Here is a 27669-nt window from a genome sequence, read left to right as displayed (position 1 = left end):
AATCATATTAAATATATTTTAAAACCAAAAACAAGCATTTGAACTTTATGTTTATCTGTGTAATGAATCTAATCGGGCAGGTTAAAGTCACTCCTCTGTTTCAAAGTGGCTGTGATCATTTGTCTCATTCAAGAGCATCGATCACTCAGGCAAGTGTGTATTTGGCAAGAGTGACACCTGTATGTTCCTACAGTACAGCCCTATGTTAAGTGGCTGACACATGACTTTTTATGATCCTGTAATGTCACTGAAATCACAAAGCCTATTTGTAAATGTCAGTTGCATTAATATTATGCCCCACATGTATTCTTAAACGTAATAATGACATTTTGTAAAAAGTCTAATTAGCATATCCCCGCTGTCCCAGAGATGAACATCTTTTACATCAGTCAAATTTGATTAATAGATAAAGACTTAAATAAATGGGAGTTAGAATTTATAGTTGTTATAATTATTGTTGGCTACAAAATCGCAAGGAGTGCTTGAGAGTGTTGGGGCCACAAGTATTGTTGAGACTTCCAAAACTTTGACAAGTGCCGCAGGCTATGTCATTCTAATCAGCATCACCTTAGCAAGGTTAGGCCTGGTTTGCTACTCTCTTTTGCTCTGAAGTGATGTTTGCAGCACTACATGCCTTTTGTGAAATAGTCCTCAGGGTTCTTTTTCAAAGCCCAGGCAATAAGTTATTCAGGAAGACAGCCACCAGCATGCCAAATCCATTCCCCAAAAATATGAATTCACTTGAATGAAGCCATTGGTTTCCCATTTTCAGCAAAGCCAACTCAATATATCAAGGCCATAAACTTGTATTGATCTGAGCAGCAGTGACCCAGTAATACCTTTACCTATACAAGAGCCACAGGAAAGCTGTTTTCTAGCAGGTAGCGATTTGGTGGTCCATGGACTCAGCTCATTATTAGACCCTCACCATGCAGTGCTGCAACTACACTGAACTGCACAATGAGTTGAACAAGCTGTTCCTCTTAAGACAACAGCGTGAAAAAGAGAAGATTCACAAATGTACTCGTTCAAACTTATAAGAACATGTAAATGCCATGCCAGAGATTCTCCCACACTTCCTCCACTCACTACTGACAGTGGAGAAGATGCTTCCTTGTTTAAAGACTGCAGTACTAATGCACTATCACACATCTCTAGAGGGCAGTGTCAACAACAATTTATTGGGGTAACGGAGCTGAACATGTTGCTGTCCATATGGCACCTTACCCACTAACAAAGAGGCATTTTCTGACTTGTGAGAGTTTACATACTGTTTTCATGTGCTTACTTTTCTCTTTGTGACATAGACACCAATCGATAAGACTTAAATTGTTTTTTGCCTTTTTTATTTAGGATCTGAGGAATTGCAAGGAAAAAGAAACCTGACACATGGATAGAACTGACTCCATCTAAGAGGATTACTCTGTCTCCTTTCATTCCTCTTGTCTTCCTAGTTATCATTAAGCACTTGTTCCTTTGAATTACTTTGTTGTGATGCCAGTAACATTCCCTCTTAACCATTAACTATTTTGTGAGCATGTACAGTGCCGCTGACTGTCACTGTTATATCAGAGATTAGCTTTGGTCACTCACTCACTCACGGCTACTGGGGTGGACACAGTTCTTTTCTAATCGTGTACAAGCATGCACATTAGTTTGCTTAGCAGCACCTTGTCTAATTGCATGTTTTTATATAGACAGTTCAAATGAAGGCTATGTTTAACTTGAGGACATGGAATGAATAAGTTTAAGCACAGACAAACAAATAGGTTATGGCATGTAATTTCATGTCCTGGTGCTTATTCCTGTGTGGATCAGCCAAATGAGTAGTTTCATTTGTACCAATACCAAAAAACGTACTGTAAATTAAATCAAATACTTTGTGTTTTGAAGACGACTTATATGGGAAACAATCTTGCATTCAACTCTGGAACAAGTTAGGTTTTCCCAGTCATGAATGACTCCACTATCACCACACTACACACACACACACATATATATATATATATATAAATATATATATATTCATATTTTTGGCTGCTCAGTCAAGGCATAGCACTGCACTAACATTAAAGTGATTACAGTGACTTTACATATCAAAATCAATTTACTGCAGTCGCCTAATTGAGAAGTGGGAAACAGAAAATAATGCTGCTATGACGATGCCAACTGACTGATGGAATATCTGTTGCTGGTTATAAATCATGCAGTATTACACACAAGGAAGTTGTGGCAAGACTTGCGATCAGAAAACGTATGCATTAAATGGATATTCAAATTGTTTGGGATGGCCTTACGTGCCATAGTCTAAAAAAAATGTATGGCAGCTCTATTCTCTCCCTCCACCACACCTGATCCCTCCTGTTGGAAGGAGCATCTGTCAGCAATCGCAGTAGCCCCCAATTGCACAACAACATTGTAGTATGCAGAATTGACCCAGCTGATGTCACTGATAGCAGGCTGGGCCAGATGCCCTGCATGGGGAAGTCATCATTGATTTGGAGTGTGCTAGTGAATTTGGGTTCACCTGCCCTCAACACTGCAAACTGTCCAGGGTTCATGGGTTTAGACTGGTCCAGGCCTTTTGTACCCAAGAATAACAAGCATCCTTTAGAGAAGGGATGGTGGTTCAAAAAGAACACCTGATGCCTTTTTGCAGCTCAAAGCCTTTTTTTGCTCCGCTCGATACTGAGGAAAGTGAGGACAAATTTTCAAAATTGTCCTGGACTTATGAACAGGCTTCACCTTGGTCCTTTAATTGGGTGTATTTTCAGGGTATTTATAAAATTGTTCTTCTTGTTGGTGCAGATTTTTACTATTTAGACCTTCCGGGTCACTGCTTGCAAAAATGGCACAGTAAACAAAAAACAGCAGAATTTGTTGCCAGGTTGTCTAAAATGAAATCAATGTTTCAAATAGCAAGTCTTGCAAATTTAGTTACTATTGTATTCTTCATTGTTAGTGTTGGGAATCCTGTCAGTGCATCAGTGATCGTGAGCACCCTAGACAGATCCTACATCCTTGGCAGTCCCAGGATCAGCACCTTGGACAGCGGTTGTGATACATTTTGGTGCAGAGAGTTGTAAATGATCCACCTGAGCTGTACAGGAGGGAAGGAGGATTCTAGGCTGACCTATTGATAGTTCTGAACCTTCCCAACAGCTGAATCAATGTTATTATGGATCAGTAAAGTTTGCAGTTCACCATAAGTTTGTGATCCAAAAATCTATAGACAAACTCACATTAACCTGAAGCCATGTCTATCTCTTTCTGAAAAAAAATACATATTATTTGATGTAATATGATATAATACGTAACATGAAACATTACTTCTATATTAACTTTAACGTAGAACTTATTAAAATAACTGAGTATAAGTAAGAGAAGAATTCCTTTGATATTATATTGCTGTGGTGTTAAAATGGCTGGCACGTCTCCCTTGCAGGCCTGTAGGTAAATTCACGGGCTAGTCTAGCACGCTGTTCATTTGTGCTGGCTGTGTTCAATGGAGTACCATAACAACAGCTTATGGACATATACGCCATCAAAAAACTAGATTAACCTTTGCCAATTTTTTATAATAAATAAATAAAATGTATATACACACTACATTCCTATAATTCATATAACTATAAAAATGATTAGCCCTTATGAAAGAGTACAGAATATCAGCAAACACAACTGATGAGCAATGGCTGGAATTCCCTCTGATTTTCTCCTCAGGGAACACTGCCTATGGCAAATTAGGCATGCACTGGAAAACACAGTTACAGTAATTTTGTAACAAAATGTTTAACAGCATTAGTAATGCTAGCTTACGAAAAGACCAAATATCAACCTGATTCTACAAATCCTTAAAAATTTCACCCCAGGGACAGATACTGTGTCATTTACAACATATGTAGCTCTAAGCTTGTAGTGTGGAACAGTGCACCAGCCTTAAATGGATCTGTCACTGGAACCATCCACCAAGATGACATGAATCAATTGACTAAAGCCAACTGTGCACACAAACCAGTGATATGGCCTTTGTGCTGGTTTCTCAGTAAGGCACCTGTGAACAGCAGTAGTACAATCATATGGGAATTCACGAGGGAACTGTTGCTAAAGAAAACTACCTAGTTTCTAAGTATTAAGAACAGCTGCCAAGTGGATACTTGTGAGAAGCCTGGGCATTTTGTATAGGATGTGAGATTACAAACAGAAGGGATCTTGTCCACCTTAGGCTGAATGGACAATGAGGTCCACACTGACTGATACTGCAGTCTGTTGCAGTTTTCATGTTGCAGTGGTATCACCTAAGAGGACAAATTTGTTTGTCTTAGTCACTAAGAAATCAATTGTGGCATCAATGAGCACAACGCCAACTCCAAATAATTCCTTATTCTGTGTGATGTGGGTCTCTAATCTCTAATATGAGTTGATATTATTAAAGGATGGAAAAGCACCTCTTTGCCTTCCTGACGTTTTAGAGATAATGCCTGCATCTTCCAGCAGAATTAGCTGTCATCCTGAATGGCTTTATAAGAATCCAAAGAATCTTACATGCACTATACTGATGGTGACAATTTATGATGTGAATTTCAGTGAATTTGGAGCCTCCTCAATGCCCAAGCTCTTGCTAATACAAATCTATTGTGTGATCACAAAGACTGTTAACAGGAGGGGTGCAGAAATGCTTTGTCAGATCAGTGTTAGACATTTTTTACTCATTGCATGTGGGTAATGGATAGTAAATAATAGTAATAGTATTGCATAGTATTGGTTTGGTCATTTTGGGTGATGCAAAACTTAGTTCACATTTAAACATAGGTGAATTAATGTCTGTCTTGGATGCAGGCTTTCTCTAACTGACTTTGCCATTGATAAGGGCTAAGCAAAGCTGATGTTGCTGGACACACAATAAAGACTACAGCTGTGAGTCATCCACACACAGCTCAATGATGTCCAGTGGCTGACTGTCAGCTTGGTGTGTAAGGGCCCTGACACCTTCATTCTAGTGTAAAAGACTTGCAACACTCATAGAGTGTCTAAACCTTCAAGTGTGGGAGGGATCCCTTAGTAACTCTGTGGCTATAGATGAACACCAGATGATCTTTTTAAATAGTCTCTATGTATTACTCAAACTATTACTTGGGGTGAATTACTATCCAAATGTGTGGCAGTGGAATTGTCTCTTATCTGAAACCTCTATCTGAATACAAACTTGTCAGCTATTAACCATGTTGTAATTTTGGCCAGTTTGATTACTCAGGTAGATGTTAATTATCTCCATTACTCAATCCAAATGACTTTCATGTTTAGACTCTTATGTGCAGAATATTTAATGAGACAATCACATCTGAAAAAGCTTTAACATTTCCATTAGTGAAACATGACAGGTTGAGCACTGTAAAGTGCTGAGGTGAAAAGATGATCTATATCACTTTCCTAACCATTACCAAAAACTATACTACTGTCACTACTTGATCCTGTTGCTTGTAAGTATTCAATGCATGTTCACAGACAAGCAAAAACATGGTCAGAAATTTAAAAATGAGAAGTTAAGCTTACTTTGTATGGCCTTCACTTGCATCCCCTAAACACAAGGTTGAATCTTATACAGAGATTAAGAGAGATTTTATCTCTCAAACTGACAGCTGAAAATATGTCAGATGGAACAGATGTATGCACAGTTTTTTCACAGTTCCTGCAGTACATTTGCTATCCTTCAAAATCAGAAGCTTGATACAGTTTTAACATGTTTCCAGGTGTGACGGCACATCTGTTTCAGTGTCCTGATACACACTGAAACAATGACTTACTGTACTGTGAAATCCATATATAAAAATAAATATTAACTAAATTGTGAAATGACCACTGTTAATGAGCAAATTCTGCATCATTTAAAGTTAAAAATGTTTCCATTATTAGTGTACTACGACAGATGCTTTCAAAGAAAATACTAAACTCTATATGAAAACACAGATAAAAGGCCAGACTCAAGGCACAGATTTTTTACATTGCAGTTTTCTATGTCATTTTCTCCCTCACACTTCTCAGACCCACAGCTTTGAGGTTCTTACATGTTGCAAATGCTCATTTTCAAAGAGATTACAACACATATCTGTCAGAAGCAGAATTGCATGGATATTATGCATGGGGGACGACACAGAAGTCTGCCAGTGGGGAACACATTGCAGTGTGCCTGAACCATCACCAGAGATTAGGGGTGACTTCTTTAAATGGGACACAACCAGGCTCGCGGGGTTGACCAGGTTGGAACCAGCTGTAGACGTGCTTTAGCTGCACAATTTCGCTTTATTTGCAGCACACGTAGATAGGGAGAAATAAAACATCTATGTCAGCTACAAGTATTTCCTAAAGCGATTGGCCTCATATGACTCACCGAAAAGAGTGATACCCTGTAGTGGCTTTGCAGAATACTTGTGGCCATTAATACAGTAATGCCACATACGAACCTGGCTAAACACTTTAGAGGGAGAGGGGTCACTTACAATAGCTTCACTGCACGCATTTTCAAACACAGTAAATACAAAACCTTGTGGAGCAGTATCTCATTTCTTTCACTGTATAGGCTATAAACTAAATATCAGTTGACCTGTAATTGAAAAAATGTGGAATTCCATAAAAAAGCAACAATGCATGGATATTAATGCTATTTATCCTCATTTAGAGATAAGTGTAGAAAACCATTCCAATGAAAGTACAAAATTTGTATATTAACAGTTATACTTTCTTTGTGAGACAGCTCTCTTTGAAAATGCCATATGAGAGAAAAGAGGTTGAAAGCCAATTGAAAAGTCTACCTTACTGGGCAATTAGAGCACAGACTGCTGTAATTTTTCCTTTCCAGAGATAGTTGAGTAGTTTAGTTTTAGAGTTCTGACTTGAAGGTCAGATATTTTACACTGTTTTAGTCTTTTATTTGAAGTTTTTACATCCATAAGAAGATATATTTGCGGTTTTAAGTATCAAAAACCATCTCATGCTTCTCTCTGGAGCCGTAGCAAGAATAGGGCATTTTGTGTCTGTCTCTGACCCTCTCTACTGATTGGCTGACTGTTTTCTGAGTAGCACACAGCCCGGCCAACCACAGGTAATGGATTGTAGCCTATTGTAGCTTGGTTAAAACTCATTGGTAAATGCAAATGGCAACAGCCACCACTGAAATGAGCCAAATAGGCACTCAAATTCACTCTAAAATTCTGTGGTATTTAAGAAAAAAATCAACTTTGGCTGCTGAACTCTAATATTACTATTCTTGGCAAGGGTGTGTGATGATACATTCACTTACTGATGTCCAATTCAGAGTGAATGATGGAAGTTCTGCAGTCTGACTGAATCAAATCAAGTGGGTCTTCCAAAGTTTGTTTTTTTTATTATGGAATTCCCTCTTTGTCTTTCAGTGTTTCTTTGCTCAGCTGCAGTGGAAGGACAGCAACAAACAAGGAATTTTAACTGGCTGACATTCACTTAATTTTTCTAACTCTGACAAGTGAAGCTTCTTATTAACACTGGAAACTTTGGAATGCAATTTTGTACAAAACATGGAGTGTGGATTTGTACTTCCATCGCTTACAGTACATTGCAAGTACTTGAAAAAGGGATCTTTTACATGCTGTATGAACTTAAAGAATCATTAAAGCGAGCAAAACCTGTTCCCGAGGTCATGGGTGACTATTGTTTTAAGACACTTGGACAATTGTGAACCTATCCTTTAAAATGCCCATGATCATAATGCTACTGATGGATTATCATAACATATTGGCAGAAACTGGCTATTGAAGATAGACTGGCTATGTTCACCTCCTAACATATGCTATCTACCCATATTAGCCAACAATCTTGGTACTGGTACAACTAAGCTGATCATTTTAACCTCTTGTTACCACAAAGGTTTAGTTAAATGGTTGTTGCTTGTAAAAGAACACTAGAAGTACAGAAGTAGTCGAACCAGAGCAGGCCAGCACGACAAGCAAAATATTTGTTGTTTGATGATACACTACACACTGCTAGCACCCTTGAAATATTTGTATGTTGCATTAACTTTGTTACTCACCAGTTTCCTGGTCCTCAGGCAGAAGCTTCTACAGAGGATCTCATGTCTATTCATACTTCCTGGTTCTAACATGTTTCAGGAGCTGGGGGGAGTGTCTGTTGTGATAAAGTGTTTTCCTGAAGCTAATGGTCAAATTGATTTTTGGTTCTGTAAATGCAAATTGATTCTTGAGCAGGATTGCATAAATCGTAAATATCTAATTGCTTTGTTAGGCCAGAGTGTGTCTTCATATGTGTGTGCATTAGACAGTTCACCCCCACTGGTGGATTAGACCACTGTGATAGTTACTAGAAGGGGTGGCTGAGCACATGGTGTCACAATAAAGGCCCACACAAGGACTAAACTAATCTTTGCTTCAGCTTCCTCACTTGTCCTTGAGAATAGGCCAAAACACAGCTTACTATATGTTTAGGTTAACTGCTTGTTTGGTAAGCCCCCCTGAGATACATTTGCCAGAAGTACTGCCATCAAGGAATTTTGTAGGCAGGCTAAGATTAAACAAATTGTTCAGAAACACTTCAAATAAAGCATAACTCTCACCTTTGTATGTTCACACACTCACACATTGCCCTGGAAAGCTCTTTGAAGTAGTCATTCTGGAGCCTGGATTTTTCACATTTGTTAAAAGATTTTTTTACCTGTGATCTCTAACATAGCACTGACACCACATTTCTTGGACACTTGACACAAGTCTGTCCAATTCCTTTCTGCTGTAAAAACATTGGAGAATGCTCTCCAGCTATATCTGCTTTATTTATCTACCCTGTGGCAGCAAAGCATGTAGCTTACATGAGGTAGCACTAGGTGTGGGTTTTCTTAGGGCTGAATTACTGAAGCAAGCACTCAGATAGAAACTCACAAACCAAACAACATGGAGGCAATAAATCTACCATACAACACTATTAACATGAGCTGGTAGTGGATCCAACAGAAAAGCTACTTTTGTAAATATGTCAAAAGTCTAGTCTACAATCTTACAAAGTGGATATGCTGCAGTTGACCTACTTCAATCAGGTGGCCAAGAAAAACATATAGCGATCAAAAGTATAATATAGATGAACAATGGCATCAGGAGATAGGCATGTAATATAATTCCATGGAGAAGACCACCTATATCAGTTTTTTGGTTACACTACATATACTGTAGCCACTCAGTTAAAGACTGATGATGATCGTTGCTGTAAGATGGATAGAATACACCTTAACTGATGCACTATAGATATTTTTGTTGTATTTGTGATTGTGATTTGTTGTATTACATATACACTGTCTATTAGAAGTTTGCATGTTCTTCCTGTACCTACATGGGTCTCCTCTGGGTTCTCCAGCTTCCTCCCATAGTCTAAAGATATGCAGGTCAGGTGAACTGGTGACTCTAAATAGGTAGGTGTGAATTTGAGTGTCTCTGTATGTGAGGCCTGCAATAGAGTGCCCATCTGCCCGGGGTGTAGCCCACCTCTTACCCAGTGTCAGCTAGGACTGGGTGCAGCCTTCACCAAAACCCTTTGTTGTGACTTACAAGCTCAACCTGTAATATGATATCCAGACAAAAAAATATTTAGAGCAGTGTTTTTTTTGATGAAATAGTATTGAAAATATTAATTACTTTAACAACATTACCTGTGAACAGATAGTTCTGAACTTAATTAGTTTAAAATTCTCCATAATCCACTTCTGTTTTGTCACAACTGTGCACATGTCATCACTGAGCAGTTGCATATTTCCCTCTGTGCAGTGACAGACAGTTGGCAGGCATACTTTGATGAAAAATAATTCTAACTGTTCCCAATGAGGTCTGTGGATTATCTCGAGTAACTGTGTCATGATTTAAGTTGCCTTTACATCAACGCTTGCTCAGGGAGACATACTGTAACAACTCTGACATACATTTTGGTGATGCTCTGTCAGAAAGAAGACAAGCATCAGTTAATTAAAATATTGATGAAGATTAAAACATTTGAGCCAAGACAGTTGTGTTGTTCATCAAAGCAGCAGAAGCAAGATTGTCTTCTGAATGCGATTTTGTTGTCCATTTGCCTTTGAGTATGAACATAGTGTACTGTAAATGCAGCTCTGTGTAGGAGCACTCCCCCACTGACATGTGAACACAGCATAAATGATAATTGTCCTGTGGCAATCATCCCAGACCGAGACATCACCAAAATCTGATCAACTGAACCTTGGGCCTAGGGCCATCTGCCACCAAATCTCATCCAAATCCGCTGATTAACTTTTGGGATATCTTGCTAACAGATGAGTGAAAATATAACCTAATTTGCTGATGGAAGTAAATATATGTAGCACAATATTTTGGCCATATTGCGCAGGCTGACAGCTTTCTATTCCAAGTGTCATCTGAATTGTTTTGCCGTCAACAAGCCTGCCACAGCATCTGGGTCACTACACATCGTAAAAAGGAAATATCATTTTGTATGTCAAGTTGCTGATGGAGGGATAAACAGAGAATTTTTAATTCAGTTCCACCAAAGCAATACTGTAACCACTTTGCTTGCTTATGCCTGAAAGCATGTAATTATGCTCTCAAGCCCATCTCTCTCTCTCTCTCTCTCTCTCTCTCTCTCTGTCTGTGTCTCTCTCTGGTGCTCTCCCTGTCTCACACATACATGCATACATATAGAAAAAAAACAACCTAAAGTGTCTCAGTAAGATTTCAGGCCACCATGACTTTCCAGAACAGCTTCAGTGCTCCTTAGCGTTGATTCTCCAAGTCTCTTAACTCTACTGGAGGGATGAACACTGTTCTTCAAAAAGGTGGTTGAGCATGAGTGCTAACATGTCAGTCCAAAATCTCCCATTGGTGTTCAGTGCAGTTAAGATCTGGTGTGTGAATGTCACAGTATATGATTCACATCATTTTCATACTCATCAACCTATTCAGTGGCCCCTCATGCATACACAATCCAGGTGACATTGTGTTACCTCTACAATGTATTTGTTTTTGCAAATTAGTATTCAAACTTATTTTTTACATTCATAAAACTCCAGTATGTTCACTGAATATGTTTTGTTTTGTTTGCTTCAGTCTTTTCTTCCTTTCTTTTGGCTGGTCTCAACAACAGAAGTAAATTATGGACACAAAATTGAGGCATATGTCCTTTACTTTGCCATTTTGCTTTTTAAATTAGTGCTCCTGCATATTAAAATATGCCATTTAAATTTGGCATATTCCCTTCAAAACAATTAAATCAAATGTCATGTCAAGAAAGTCCTTTATTTTGTGTTTCCCAGTTTGAGGTAAAACACCATGGCACATCCCTTTATGTGCTTTATGGATAAGCTGACTTTTATGCATTGTTGTGAAGGCAATTTGGATAAGGCATACAGCCATCCCCTCTCTGCATTTAGAAGCCATTCAAGTTCATGCTTGAAACACACGCTTATAGTTTTTCTACAGTAAACTTATTTTCTCCTCAATAAACTCCCACTTTGAGGATTAGAAGTCACACAAACAGTCCTCATCCAATAACTCTAGATGGAGGAAGAGTCCCCATCCACTCACTCATTATTTGGTAATGCCTTTGGTCAGCTTTGATTGCTTGCCTCCATCTCAGATCTTCATTGTAGATGGGGCCGTTCATCTTACCCTCTATTTAGGAATGGCATTTCTGACCACAGTTCACTTTCAGTGTATATTTTATTGTGCTAAATGTATGGAAGGAATGACACGACTTAACAGTCTGAATGCCTTTGGCTTCTTATTGATTGTAAAACAGCAGATAAGAGAATGTGTCTTCACTCTGCACCAAACAAAACACTGGAAATATGTGTCTTTTTAGATCTGGAGCACTGGCAAAAAGAGCTAATATTAAGCCATACATAATAAGCCTAAAGCATATTTTCATATGAAATGGTATACTGTGCTCATTCTGTGGCAGAATACATGAAATTTTGATCAAAGCATAAATGAAACTCATATTACACTGTTAACATGCAACCATATTAAGACATATTAGACTTGTCAGTCACTTTGGAATCCCAATAATATTTACTGGGATTAGGTTTCAGATCTGAATTTTAATACTAATATTTTCTGACAGTCTGGACAGCAAGAAAATAACAACGGCACAACAGACAACAATCATCACCACACTGCACAGTTTGCTTCCATTCTCTTTATCCCTCTCTGTCTTTTTGATTGAACATTATGCTTGTGATAGAATTGCTCATACATTGATCAGGACACACTTATCACCCCTCTTAATATTCCAAACTCAATCATCTTAACTTTTTGTTTTCACCTCATTTTGGTTGTTTGCTGTATCTTGTATAAAATGTAACATTCTATAAAATAAGGTTAAACATCAGTGATTTACTATACTCAAACAGGCTTTTGTTTTAAACTAGTTTTAAAAAATTGAAAACTAAAATAACAATAATAATAGATGACATACAAAATAACATTCAAACATCATGAATATGTAGATATATGAGTGGCTACCACTGTGTTGTTTAAATTAACACCACTGCAGCACACAGGGATGATGCACATATGGTGAAGCCTGCTTGCAACTCATAATTAGATCCATTATAATATGAATTAAAATTCTATTTTTAAATTCCATGTTTACAAGCATTATGACCTGCAAGGTAAGCTCCGCTATACCTGCAAAATCTGTTTTCCAATCTTAGGAGTTTAGGAGATTTTCATTCACCCAAGCTCAGGTAAACTTTCATATATTTCCCACACAATTGTGCAACATCCACAACATGACTATCCAAAATCTGAAAGTGTAAGAAAGCACCCCCTTAGAATGTGAGACTTTTACTGATCAGTTGAGTTTCTTTTTTATTTGATCTCAGTTTTTTCAGTCAGTAGACCAGCAGCTCTTTTGGAAAGGTTGAGAAAATGTGGAAAAACAGAGCGATAACAAATGATTATATTATCATCTTGTTCTTAATTAGAATATTGAAACTTCCACAGTTGGTTGGTTTGTCTTTAATCAGTACAACACAGTTAGTAAAACATATGTTTTTGATGTGGCCTAAGAAAAAATACATTTATTTCCCTGTAGTTTATTGTTTATTTCACTTGACCTTCTGTCTCTCGAGACATTCTAATTTAAAGTGCACTGACCACAGCTGCAGAAGTGGACACACCACTTCCTAAGGAAGATGGATTGCTTCTTCCTCAGGAACTAATTAGCCAGTGTCTTCCAGGGCCCATGTTCAAATGCCAAGTCCTAAAGCTCCATGACTGTAGGGAAGATGGCCAAAGAAGGATTCATAGAAGAGGCAGATACAGGCGATGCTAATTGTCCATTATGAAAGCTCTTTGGAGGCAATTTGAGTTGACTATTTTGAGTTCACTTGTTCAAATCAACTCAATTTCTTACATTTTGACAGTTCAGTCTGACAGTGAATCGTGGAGAGAGCGCTATGAAGTATTGGCCCAATTTTGGGCTCCAAAGAGACTTCCTGATGCTATAGCTTTATTATGGGAACGAGCTGCACAGAACAGACTTTTCAGTGAGCTTTTAAGATAAAGTTTCATGATGTAATTTTGTGAAATTGTCAATGACCAAATGCAGGTCAGATTGATTAGAATCTGTCTTTTCTTCAAGGTAGAGGTCAGGGATATAAGAAGTTAATTCTTTCTTATATTTCTTCATCAGCCTGAAAGACACAGTGATCCAGAATGTTAAAAATGATAAAATATATCAAGTTACCTATAATGCCTATAACATTCTGGAAGCATAGCCACGTTGTTTTTCATTTTATTTCTTGTTATAGATATCTAACTTTCACATATAACCTCCACTTTTCCTTCCTTCATCACATAGTGGAGGGTGTGTGATGATCCATGCTCTGTAAGTGGATTTAGTGAGGTAGGCTGCGGCAATAAATGATGGTGTTTTCTGACACACTCCATTTTGATTTCACTCTAGTGAATTTGAATAACAAGCTGTGAGATACAATGGCTAATTGGCTGATCCATCTCGACATTAAAGGCATTTCATAGAACACTTAGTGTCTTTTCAATGGCATCCAATGTGCCATTACAAGAATTCAATTGAAGGCAGAAAAAAGTAATGGAATTGCAGAGAAATGAATAGTCATCAAGTACTCAATATCATTCACAAGCTCTCACTGAACACTGTCACTAGTGACAATAAGCATAATTTGTCGCTAAATTATCCACTCCTATTGTGAAATGCATGTCATGATCATCCTGTGTAAAGACCCAAATGTTTTTTGATGCATTGCTTGAAATGAAGGGACAGTGAACAGCAGAATAAATATATGCATGTACATATTTCATATATATATATATGAAATATGTATATATATGTAAATATCCCTACTATATATATAGTAGGGAGATAAATGATGGCATGGGTCATGAGTATGCATGTAGGATGGTGGTATAATGGAGCTGAGAATATATTTCCGGTATACAATACATAACTTTAATAGTCAGTCAGGTGAGAGCTTTTGTAACACATCAGCACCCACTGCATATGCCAGAGGAATGTATGTTTAAGGGGTGAGATGAAACCTAACCTTGAGTATTTACTGAGTGCCTCTTAGCTTCCTTTGCACTCCTCAAGTCTGCAGCTCTCACTCATTTTGCCCCGCGGCCCTGTTGATGCTGAAGGTGGGGGTATAGAGCCCTAGAGACAGTCACGCTACTCTTTCATTCATTTGTGTTTCATGTACAGATTCTTATCCACCTGTGCTCCCACTCACAGTAGACACATCCAAGACTTGACTGCTGAATATTCATGAGAGGAAAATAGAAAGAGGGCATAAATCATCTCTGCTGATAATTTTAATGTTAGAATGTCTAGATGAGATCTACTGTGAGACTGTCCATTACGTGTCTCACCAAACAATATCTTCTATAGATGCTAGAGACTATGACAAAAGACAGTCCAGATTTTTTTCTTGTAGATAAACTATTAAAGTAAACTTGTCTTTTTTATCCACAGGAAGAGCTTTTCTGTTTAAGTTACATAAGAGAAATTGCAACTGTTTGTGGGTGTGTGTGCACGTGTTGCCATGCAAGTTCGTATGTGTAGGTGTGACAGTATGCATGAGTGTGTGTATCTGTATGCATGCACACAAGCCTATGTGTGCAAAAGTACGTGGGTGTGATATGGATTAGTTTGAGTGAATACTGCTGTGCACACTGTAGCTAAACCCATAAATGGGATTAATTCAAGGTGGGCTCACAAAATGAAAGATGCCATTTACCTTGGGTTTGTGTTTCCACCTAGATTTTTCTGCCTTCAATAAGCTCCTCTGTTAAAAGTAATGTCTTTGTATATTGTACAGTGTGTTTGTTTATACATGGGATACAGTAATATGTGTGTCTATGTGTGCTGAGAAGTTAAAATATGAACCTGAAGGAAGATCACGGTAATTTAGTTTTGACAGTAAACTCAGTGGTGGTGTTTTATAACACTGTCACAGGGAATGTAAATTCATACATACTTTAGAAATGACCTCCAGGGTGCATATTTTAAAATATTTATTGCCAGACAGAGGGGTCAGCTAAAGTCAGAGGATTTTACAGCCCCGCTTAACATGAATACACTCTACCTCTTCTGACTGACTCTCAGTTTAATATTACTATAATCTGTGTCTCCTTCCACTCTCTTATTCGACCGTCACTTTAGTTTCTCCAGACCAGGGATACCCTCACAACTGACAAAATGACTGAGAATAGGGACTTGAGCCGAAGCTGAACCAATGCTGGGATGATGTGAACGAGCTGCACTCAAGTGTGACTGCTCTCATTTACATCACCATTCATCCACACAGCATGCTGTTAGCATGAATACGTGTATCGGTTTGGCCTGACGTGTTTATTTCTATTTTTTTTCCATTTGATGGATTGTTAAGTCCACAGTGACGTTCAGAGCTGCAGAGACAGAGCTTGAATTGTTTCTTACAATTTCAAGTGAATATAACTGAAATAGCTTTCATATATACAATTTGAAAGAAAGTGGAATGTGATATTTGTCTTCTCTGCTTTCATGTTACTGAAACAATACCAGAATATGGATGAACAACTGCAGAGCAACTTGGAAGTAAATTGCAAACAATTTCATTGTGTCTTTTGTCAGACAGTCAGTGTATGGATGTTTCCACTGAGGGAGCTAATATTAGCACTACAGCTGCAGTATTGTGCACTTGAACACCCAGCTGCATGATATAGCCCTGCTGCATTTGATTGCAGTGACATTACATTTTCTTTCCACTAGATTTACACCAAACCTCCATTTTAAGTCTGACAAACCAACTTCTGGTGATATGAACATGATGTATGTGATCAGTCATTTCCCCATGTAATTTATTGGCAGATGATTTTGCAGAGGTTAAGCAATTAATTTCATTTGCTGAGGTCTGACTTCATCTCTGGTGATTGACTTGGCTGTACAGAGGAATTTAGATGAAGTGACACATCCAGTGTCACTGCTCACAGAGTAATCTGAGTCAACATCAACATCCTGTGCCTAAAATGAGAAGAGTGTTGAAAGATGAGTGTCTCAGACTCTTACTGTACCATCTGGAACAGATGATCAAGTTTATAAAGGTCCACAAAGTATTAACAGGGAAAACCTCAACTGTATAATAATTATTAAAGGAAGGAGAAACCTAGAATGCAGGATGTTTTACTGCGAGTAAGGTATCTCCGTTTTACCATATACACTCTGCATGTGGCCAGGATACAGTTAAAGAGTTGAGATATACAAGCACCAGCTCATCTAAGGCAGTTCACCATGGAGCCAGGGTTGATTGCAGACTACAGTGGCTCATGCTGGTGTGTCATGGCCTCTGCATGGATACTTTGACATTCACATAAAGGACAGGCTTGGTAAAGCCAGTTATCTCTCAGTCCAGTGACAGTGATGGTCTTGTGGCTGGGAGGAGATGGGGATGCGTCCTTCAGCTGTGTTTGTGATTCAATCTTAGACAGGACAGCAAAGATGGAAGCTCCTCGGGGGATGAGTGTCTTCATTACCAGAGCCTGCTGCTGGTGAAGGATGGTATAAAATCTACTCCATATGGCTCAATTGATAGATATCACAAAAGCAGCATATGTGCCCTTCCCCTGTGTGATTTTTGAATATAATGAAAGCCAGAGATTGCCCTAATACGTAACCCAGAAAGGTCTTTAAAAATGGTGACATGGTTGACCATCTGATTATGACAGCCAAAGTTGAAGGACCACACATTCAGATACACTGAAAGCATAAGAAAAGTTATTCATTTATTTATTTATTTATATACACAGGTCGATCACTTGCCATATTTGGCCTCCCCCTGGCTTTAACATGCACACCATAAATTTCGAATCAGGTTTAACAAGCAACTAATAACACATTCAATTTTCATGTATTAATATGAAAAAATATTTTTGCCTGTCTCCAGAATCTTAAATTTGGATGTAAGGCACACATTAAAAAAAAAAAAAAAGATTATAACACAGCCATCAGCTTTTTCTTGTCCTGCCTCTATAAACAAGATTTATAATCTGAGTCATATTTGCAAAGAGATTGAAAATAAAATGAGATGTGCTATTTTGATGATAATCAAGAATTCAGTATTTGAATCCAATATTTGCAATATTTCTAAACTGGAAAAAAATGAAAACTTTTATCTTTGGTGCCATGTGTTTTCTGTTACCTTGTTTTGCTACTAAATAATTCCTGGGGGGGCTGTGTTGTGAATAACGAGTGGCTGGTGTACATCCATGACGGGGGAAAATGTCAGCAGTAACAGACTATGGCTCTCGTTTTTGATTTATCAACTGCCCCTCCCCACCTGGTCTCCTTACACTTCCTGAAATTAACATGATAGGCACAAATGACCCCACCCCCAAGGGCCCCAAAGCCTTTTACCCTAACCCTTGACCCTTGAAGTGTTCTTTGACAACTTATTAAATTGAACCATTGCTAAAATGCTCTCGTCCTGGAATCAGACACTATGACAAATGCTTTGATCCATGCATCATAAATTCCATAATTTGACCTTTACATTGTTTACCAGAACTAGGAAACTTCACATTCATAGACGTACAAATGTTTGGAATATCTTAAACATCACATTCAGTGTGTGAGCTCTTCAGGCAGTGCATGCATAATCAAGAGAAGAGTAATGAAAAAAAATGTTTGCTTGTGCCTCATCCAAAAAGGATGCAAATGCAAATGCTGCAGCGTGGGAAGGTGCGAAAGCAATTCTAGTCAATTCAGATGCTGCAGACCATTCTCCATCATGAAAATAGGCTTTTTTGTTGATATGATCCTGTTAGCCACAAAATCTGTGGTAGAGTAACAATGATGCAAATGGAAATGGTCAAGAAAAAGAAGTGTCCTGGTCTTAAAAATATGTGTTTATCCACATGACTGTTTGTAAATTTAAATGTATGCATGGCCCACTGTGCTTTCAATAGCTTACATTGTCTCTTTGTAAGAATGTGACACCCTGTTGGTATTGTACAACAGGTAAGTTGCATCTCTATTAGCTGTTCAAATGTAATGTATCCCCATGGCTTTGCAGTGTCGTCAAATCCCAAATTACTTGGACAGTTAGAGTAAATGTTGATAACATTCAGTGACTATAATGGGTCACTGAGACATCTATTGAGTTTCAGCTTATGCTAATAACAGTTTTAGTGGCGGCCAGAACTTAAAAAAACAAGATCAGTGTTGAAGTTATAATGTCTGCAGCAATTTTACATTATTAAACATTTTGTGTAACCTAATTCCTCATGTATTTGTTTTCTTTGGAGAGAAGTGTTGAAAAAGTAATAATTTCTTCACTTTTTATGACTGAGCACTGTTCAAATTTCTGAAAGCAACGCTGTATCACTTTTAATCCATTTGCATATGAGAGTGTAAAGGTTCTGTAGTTCTGCAAGCTCTGCACCGATGGGACATGATGCCTGTGTCGAGGTTACTGCTACATAAAGAGGAAGAACCTTCATTCTTATGATAAAACATGTTTTCCAGTGGGCCGCCGTCCACTGCACTCCATCATTATTATGATAATCTGTCACGGTACATCAAACAGCTCCTGGCTTATAAATTATAAAGATAATTAATGGAAAATGTTTGTCAGAGTGCACCAGCAGGACCCAGACGTCCACTGTTTTTAGCAGAAGCATTACTAGTGCAAGTCGCACATCATAGTAAATATTTACCACCTAATACCTTTAATCAGCCAGCTTGACATGCACTTTGTGGTTTGAATACTCAGTCTACAATACAAGGTGCTGAGTAGAAGGGAAAACATAAATCAGACTCTACATTAAATTCCATTTATTGCATGCATCTGACACATTTATGTGGTTTATTTGAGTAATTGCAGTTTCATTAGTCTGAAAGAATACAGTGACATGCAATAATCTTAAACCACCGCAACACAATCCATACAATGAATAGTTTACTTGCTAGCATCTTAAATCCAATATACTGTTGAACATATATTCATACATATTGTGACATTCACGGTTAAATAGTTGAGTAAGACATCATCATTTGAATGTGTACAAGTGCATCTTATAGATGTACAGTTGTGACCAACACTCATAGTTATTCTTTGGCTCCAGATTGAGATCCAGGTGGCATTAGAGGTGATGTTTGAGCTTAGAGAAGTGAGGATGTGGGGAGTTCCTCCTGTGTCCAGTGTCACAGTGTAGAACAGGAGATAATGTCAGCACTGTCAGGATTAATCTGCTTCAGCTAAGGGCAGAGATTAAGGCCATCCATGAAAGTGGGACAACGTGGTATCAGTGCCTGGCTAGATGGAACTGAGCCTCACCAACCTGAACAGCGCCGCCCTGTGTGCTAGAGACAAGGTACAACCATCCTACAACAGGATACCATGTTATCCTCAAATAGACTTTTCTGAATGTAATAAAGGATATTTCACTGTGTGTAGCTCAACCTAAATGTTCTTAGGAATCCAAAAGCAATGTCTCTTTCATGTCTCTCAGCACAAACTTGGAATAATCACTGTGTGAGAGCTATTTCAAATCCTAAGAGTTTTGCTCATAGAAATTTAGGGCATCCTCATGGATTAATAGAAGTATTTGACTTGTACATTTTAAATAACATTATTACACCCTCCTTAACCAGTTGTAACTCCAAACACAGCCTCATATTCAGCAACCTTTATCATACCTCCCTTCTGCTGTTCCCAGTGACTCACTAGTACTCATATACCAAACCCTTTAAATTAGAGTTAATTGCAGTCAGAATCATAAACAGGACATGTGCATATTAAGAGCGGTTAATGACTACAGAGCAAGCTGATAATTTGTGCATAATAAACACTTTTACTGCTCATGCTGACTGAAGAGATACGCCTTCTTTACGCTCTCATGTGTCAAGATAGCCCCAGTCTTTGCACTGATGCTGCTAGAGAGCACCTGAAAATCAACCGGTTAATTACAGAGCTAGTTGGGGCTAAATCGGTAGCAACTGTCATTAGTGGAGCCAAGCCTCATCTCAAACAGCGCAAGTGACACGTTTATTAGTTCTTGCTGACAAATTGGAATCAGATCTGGCTTCAAGCATTTACTCAATGCCTCCTTAATCACCTTCTTTATTGTGAGTTAGCTCCTATCTCACAATAAAGCTCTGACCAACTGTAGGCCTCACAGTTTGGTCATGACAAACAGATATTGTACAGACATTAAACCATAATTTTTAAATGTGAGCAGATTAAAGATGTATATGTCATTGGAATGATACCTTTTGCAAATATACAAAACAAACAGTAATAACTTAGTGACTTTTCTTTAAAGCGTTCAAAACTCAATTTCATGAGAAATCACAGGCACTCCCTTTTGTATCACCTTCCTCCGCCTGGGTGCACTGCCAAAACCTACAGTACAAATCAACTCCAAGAAAAACAGCTACAGAACTCCAAAACCAGAATTGGTTTAAAAATGACCCATTCAAAAAGAAAGTGTTATGTAAGAGGTTATTGTGAAATTGAAGCTTCTCTGGCAGCTTTTTTTCTTTCAGACTCCAACCAGGGCTGTCAAACTAACTTTACCCATCTTAAATTTACCAAAACAGTTTAATATTGTAAAAACTATTGGTGGTTCAGCAAAACAAACTCAACAGCAGCCTAGCAATGTCATATAAACATACAAAACCAATAACCAACATCTTAAAAATCAACTAATAATACTGTAATGATTATATTTATAAAGTTTGTCTTAAACAGTAGGATTATGTGTAACTTTCTAAGGGAAGATAGAATGTGATGCAACATTTTATTTTCAAAAGATATTTTACAAATGACCATAGTTTCTATGCAGCATACAATATCAATTTCTATTAACCTTGCATATGCAGTTTGTGGGAAACTGAAATCTCTGTGTGTTTGTATTTTCTATGTGTGTATTTGTGTGTCTCTGTGTCTGGTTGGTTATGCTTTCCTTTATAGACTGTATGTGTTTGTGTATTATATTTTTGCAAGCATGCCACAATGAATGATAGATCCTCATATTTCCTCGCTATAATGTTATTGTGAGCTGGGAAAATAAACATAATTGACAGTGAACTATATCCAAAGATTAATCATTTCCAGAGGAAAGTGTTACGGAGCAGTTTGATGGAACAAACCTCTCAGAGAGATAAAAATAGAGATTTATCAAAGTGTGTTGCTCAGTTCAATAATGAGATACAGTATATTGTTAAAGGCACATTTTAATATAAAATGCATGCATAATCAGTTATTCATCAGAGCATTCAGCTTTCCTGCTAGATCACCTAATGGTTAGGTGGTATCACTGCTGGAATGCACTGAAATTATCTGGATGCTGATGATGATAGAAACACATTGTTTTACAACTCATCAAGAGCTTTCCTTTGATATTTCTTTCTATTTCTGACAGTTCAGTGCAGTCAAGTTTAACAAAATGTAAGAGCTGAGTCAAGACATGTGATGTAATCATGAAAGAAATTTTTCAGATGATATATTGTCACTGAGAATGAAACTAACTTTATAGACACAATGGCAGTTTGCATGACAATTTAAAAGAAATATGGGAACAATTTCTGGTTCTTAAATGTCAACTAAAATTAATGAACTGAAGATTAGTTTTATATAAAAGCTACAACGAGCGTTTTATGAGTCCACAAAGTCACATCATCTGTGGATAACTTGCAGGTTTTGTCTCTTGGTGACATTTCATTAATCTCTGCTCCTTGGTTTCTAGTTTCCAAAGTTGTTCATGATTACAAATGATAATTTAAAAATCCAGAATTGTAAGGCGCGGCACAAAAAATGTTATTTTATCTGCAAGCTTGATCAATGCTTTCATTCCAAGCACTGTTGTTAGATATATGATGCAGTTTTGCAGTATTTCTGTTCAGATTTACTTTGTAATTTCAAGAATGAGTCAGTTGTGTTGCATCAGTGGATGATGAATTATGCACCAACATTCTTCTTCAGCTCTTAAAAATATGCAAATTTTAGGATTCTTAGAAATGTAAACATTTTTCAACAGTAACTTCATTTAGATTTAATAATACTTTGGTGTTAAAGTTTTGCATTCAAGTGTCAAGGGTGAGCTAACTAAAGAGCACTGGTGCAGACAAAAGAAACACTGGAAATTAGTTGTTGCTATGTATTTGTTATTTGTTGATGTGCATACCTTGTAAGTCTTATTACTGAAGAAACAGTTGCCATGGCTGTAACAACAGTAATTGATGTTCCTGCTAATATCGGGACTAAATCCATGGATTGATTCCTTTATATCATTGAGCTAACTACTCAGTTACTCAGTTAGGTACTCAGTTATAAAACTGCGTGTTCAGTGGAGGACCAGAACTTGCACACAGATGGGATCGCTACAGGAAGCCAGGCAAGTGTTTCCGTTCATGACACATTTGAACATTAGAGGCATTCAACAGTCTGCTTCCCTATTTACAGGGAGAGTGGTCAGTCCACTTTCATAAAGTGTGTCATTGGTTAACAAGGTAAAGCAAAAAGGGACAGGGCATGGTGTATAAGGATGTGACAGCACAGGGCCATTATCACATGAGATTATTTTCATTTTCTGTACATTCTGGTGATTTTCATTTTAGGGCCTGCAGAGAAAAATGGCCGTCATTTCTCTGCCTGGCTAAAGAGTAGTCATGGGTGTTTGGCTGGTCTATTGACTACAGTCAGTAGTCAGTTTACACAAATAAACACACTCACAGATAAAAAAAAAAAAAAACAAACAAACAAAAAAAAATATCCAGAAAAAAATTTCTCACTAACCAACTCTGGTATCGAGCCATGCAGATATTTGTCCAGCTCTTGAGAGATCTACCACTGAGATTCAGTCACCCCAATATAAGGCAAATGGAAATTTGTTTGTGATGCTCAAACTGTTGAAAAATTACATTTGAAAAACAATGTGACTTTCCAGAGACAATGCCCCAGTTACTCAGTATAAGCCACAGACCTTGCTATGAACAGTTGTTTTTGGACTACTTTCTACTGAAGAAATAGTCTCTTTCTATTTAAATAAATATGCCTCATTCAGATTGATTGAGCCTGGTCTCTCTGCAATGCATCACACTGAAATAGTTCTGTTTAAAGTCATAAATTATCCTACAATCAGTTGTGATGAAGAAAACAAAAATGAGATACTCTCATAGTTCTGGACTTTGGGGTTGTTGTTGATAGGGTAGTGTTGATAACAGTTTTCTTATGAGACAGAAAAAACATTCTAAATCAAGCACCTCAAGGCTCAATTCTGGGTCCACAACTGAACTTTCATTGCCATACAGATGACATTTAAATCTATGGATATATCACATTGCTCCTGATGATGTCAGCTCCCTATGTGGTGTGACATACAATGGCAGCTTGGACACTATCAGACCACTTCATGTAGATGCCTTGAAGATGCAACGTGTGTCCAAATAACTCCACCACCAATTATTAAGTAGTAGAATAAATAAATAAAAGTATCACAGCACGCCAAAGTGACTCATGTTTGTGACTGAGAGAAAGATGAGTGGTGAACTGAACCTTTATTATCAGATTTAAATCCACATGTTTTATTAATTTATAAACTGCTGTTGCGTTACCTGCTAAATGGTAAAACTATTGCAGCTCTGAGCCCATCTCTTTTCATGCATAGAGCATGTTGTTGTTTGCTTTTGAAGCCATTGTGTTCATTTCATGAAATGTTTGAAACTGGTTGGAGTTATGACATTCTGTAAAATTGCAGCTGAATTACACTTGTTATGCTTGCAAGCATTTTCATCATCATCCAGATGGAGGTTCAGTGTGTAACCTAGATGGGTGATGGACTGTGTGACTACATGTCTTGATAAAATATGACAAGTGATACAATTAATTTATGAAACAAGACAATGCAAATATTTTATCAGTGTAACTCATAATTAGATATGGTTATTGCATGCCTCCTCTGTCTTTTTCCATTAGATGTTTTGCCTATTTAAACATACTATGTGCAGGTTTCGGTGCAGGAAAAATAATTGGCTGTCCAATCTCTACCTCTTTCTCATGGGATGAACTTCAGGCACCCTGGTATCGATTTTTTGTTTTAACCATATCTGTGTATGTGATTTTTAAAATTTGTGTAGAATGGTAATTGAGAATTTGTGTGGGAGAGGATCACATTTACATTTAACCTAGGAAAACATATTAGCATCTGCATTTTACATCTTTATTAAACTCACTGTAGAAATGCACATTAAAAACAGAGAGCACTTTTCAACTAATAAAAAATACTCTATGTGTGATAACAATTTTTAACAGTTTTAACATATAACATACAACCAAACGTTACCAATATAGTTCACTCAAGGAAGAGATCATGAACTGACATTTAGTAATATCCAGTTAAAGCATTGCAGATTATAATAGAATTCAAGACAAATGTATTATAAGACAGCCCTCTCCAAATTCTAAATCTGAGATGAACTTGGAGGGACACAGGTATAGAGGTGTGGGGGGTGATGGAATCAAAAGTCATCACGCTGGATGCCCACTGTGTCCTATCACAAATTCCAAGACAAGACAAATCCAGTCAAAATTCTAAATATGTGAAAATAAACAAAAAAAAAAAAAAAAAAAAAAAAAAATTCAATGTGTCACTTATGTTTACTCATGGTGTGTTCACATTTCATGCCAAATGTCTTTGGCTCAGATATGAGGGTGCAACATGCCTTTGCCAGATGTTAATGGAATTTCTGCCAGCATCCAGGGTAATCTATCCATTTCCAGATGGATTTCTTCATTTCATTAGCTCTTGATTTGGTCATAAGCCACCTTGAGCAACCTTCAAATTACCATCATAACTGATATGTTGGTGGAAATATCTATTTATAGCATGAATTTGAATGCTTCCTGACATGTAAGATTATACAATACTTTGTATGTTCGTTTTAACGAAAAACTGTGTTCAGAGGTTTTTTTTTCCCACATCTCTGGCAGCCTTTTTTTTTAATTACTCATCAACCTTAATCAAGCCATATAATTTATGCAATATTATTTTTAGCTTTGCAGTGCGCAGACAAAGAAATTCTTCCACCTGCAGATGAGTAAAAGCTACTTGAAGCAGTCTACAGCGGAATGATCCATGGGCTTGCCACCATCTCAGATAAGCAATCCATGTTCTTTTATTGAAGCAAGAGCTTTTTTCCACACCATAGAGGTTTGACTCTATATTGCCAGTCCAGGCCTTTATGAGTAATGACCTGTTACATTGGTGATCCCCCCCTGCAGCTCCAATCACTCAAGTGATAGTACAGTGGGAGAGTTGTGGGATAAACTGGCCCTGGGCAGTAATTACACAGGTCTAGTGTCCTGACTGAGCTAATATGGGTTCTGCTCACTCAAAAATACAGAAAACAACGGTAAAGACACAACAGAAAAGACTCACTGCCAAGTAATCAGATCCTGGTGGAGGAAGAGATGAAACAGTTAAATGCTACAGGAAATCAATGAGTCAGTGACACTGGAGACACATCGCTTTCCCACAGCAGCCTGTCCCTCATGTCTGACACATCTGTCAGTGAAGGTAAAACTGGTGCCATTTGTTCTCATCGGTGATCTGTTGAAATAAAGAAAGGCTGAGCTGCCATCTCTTGTGCAACAATACAGCACTTCTAACATGGACAACAGACATCAGGATCCATTAGAATATGGAGAATATAGAGATTCTGTAGTCACAGTATAATAAACTGGTTGGCAAAGCATTTTTCTCTCCACATTTATTTTGTTAAACCCACTTTTGGTGGAAAAAAAAAAAAGGAATTTACTGAGGTCTGAGAAATAATCAAACAAAAATGAGTTGTCAGTATCACACTTATTGCATATTATTAAATGAATCAATTAAATATATTGTGTGTACTTTTAATAAAACAAAAAAGATACATTACATAATCATAAAAACTAATGATTTTATTAATGTATATTTATGAATGAGTGTCAAAGCCCAGACCTAGATGGCCTGTGGCACACCCAAAACTCAAAATAGAAACAAGATATTCACTGCATTTGTTTATTTTTATATTCATTTATCAGTTTTTTTTTTTTTTTTCCAGGAACAGGGCACACTGATCAAACTTAAGAGGCAAAAGGCTCATTTTTGACTGCTGTTTGCCAGATGTTAGATTCGCCAATAAAACAACAGACAAACAACACACAAAGTGTAAAGTAAGTAAGCTTTTTTAGATATAAAGCTTTTTAGATATAATGCAGAGAGTGCAGAGATTGCACTCTCTGCATGCTTTATCTGAGAGCCAATATTATTTTTACCAAAATCTGTGGTGGCAAACATTCATGTATATGCTTGTGCTTCTTTTTGGAAAGCATGTCAAAAAAGAAACACACACATGCACACACACACACACACACACACACACACACACAAAACAAAAACAGAAAGAAGATTCAATTTGAAATCAATGTTTTTGTTATTTTGAACATTATATTATTATCTCTCAGTTTTTTCAATAAAACATCCCTCAGCCACAGTTTTGATTGTTATGTTATGAACAACAAATATGTTTTCCATTTCCATTTCCATGTTCTCCCTCTCCCCTGTATTCTCTTCAAATGGACTGTTGTGGGTAGATTTCTGTCTTTCTCTGCCATCCTTAGTTGGTTCGCTGATATTACAAACAGGTGTAGATGGTCACTGAGAAAGATAAATACAGCAAGTAGCACTTGTTGATTTTAATTGGCTGTCTCCTGGCCTATTACTAATTTTGTGATGCCTTTCATTCATGATAATTACATCACAAACAAACTTGTGTCTTGTGTTCATGTGTTTTTTATGGACCATCAAGTTTGTGACTCTATTGTAACATTCTTGACCATCAAACTGAGGTGCGTCTGTGATTACCTCACCTGTCTCCTCAAATAAACTCACCCAAACTAAATTAATCTAAATTAAAATGACAAACTTTGTCCACCTCACTGCTACAGTGCTGCCGGTGCTTAATTTTGTGAATAAAGGCCACAGTCTCTCTCTCTTTGGCTGTTAACACTTCAGTAAGCAGATGTTTAACATGCAGAAGAACCATTTAATAAGTAGCCTAGTAGTCTACTCACTTCCTTTTACTGTCATCCCTGCTGAAAATGTGTTAATA

The 27669-nt window shown here is 37.5% G+C and overlaps 1 protein-coding gene across 1 annotated transcript in view; it reads right to left on the bottom strand.

Annotated features, from left to right (window-relative positions):
• The window catches only part of igsf21a (immunoglobin superfamily, member 21a), a 163637-nt gene extending 155517 nt beyond the window's left edge, over window positions 1-8120 (bottom strand). Inside the window, exon 1 of the mRNA XM_018679466.2 lies at window positions 8063-8120. The gene's annotated coding sequence lies outside the window, so the exon portion shown is untranslated. The remainder of the gene's footprint in view (window positions 1-8062) is intronic.
• Window positions 8121-27669: the final 19549 nt, after the last annotated feature.

This window comes from Lates calcarifer, linkage group LG12 (assembly GCF_001640805.2).
Source record: "Lates calcarifer isolate ASB-BC8 linkage group LG12, TLL_Latcal_v3, whole genome shotgun sequence".
In the NCBI taxonomy this organism is placed as follows: Eukaryota; Metazoa; Chordata; class Actinopteri; family Centropomidae; genus Lates; species Lates calcarifer.
This window is presented reverse-complemented; position numbering and strand designations above follow the sequence as displayed.